The 403-nt window shown below is 65.0% G+C and overlaps 1 protein-coding gene across 1 annotated transcript in view; it reads left to right on the top strand.

Annotated features, from left to right (window-relative positions):
* The window catches only part of BTBD19 (BTB domain containing 19), an 8,425-nt gene that overhangs the window by 1,033 nt on the left and 6,989 nt on the right, over window positions 1-403 (top strand). The gene's annotated exons all lie outside the window — the stretch shown is intronic.

Here is a 403-nt window from a genome sequence, read left to right on the forward strand (position 1 = left end):
GACCCCTCCGGCGGGGCCCATTGGGGCCCGCAGGGAATCCGGGGAGCCCCGGGCAGCTGGTGGGGCCGACGTGGCTTGTGCAGCGCTCCCCACACACCCGCATGCCGACAGGAGGCCAGGGCTGCCCCGGTGTAGCCCCCCCTGCACAGCCATCCTCTCTCAGGAGGAGGGGAAGTTCCCGGGTGTGCCCAGACCCCCTCTGTCCACAGGCACGGTGCCAACAGGGCAAGACAGTTTCCCAGGATAAATCCTGTGCTGGAGTTCTTGCCCTTGCCGGGAATGGGGGTACATTGGGCTCCCCAGGAGCAGCTTCCTCCCTGCTCAGTTCCTCTCCCACCTGGCTTTACTGGTGTTTTATCCCCAGAGGACATAGCATCCCTCCTCACAGGGTTTGGCATTCCTG

The sequence above is a fragment of the Geospiza fortis genome, unplaced genomic scaffold, assembly GCF_000277835.1.
Source record: "Geospiza fortis unplaced genomic scaffold, GeoFor_1.0 scaffold333, whole genome shotgun sequence".
NCBI lineage: Eukaryota > Metazoa > Chordata > Aves > Passeriformes > Thraupidae > Geospiza > Geospiza fortis.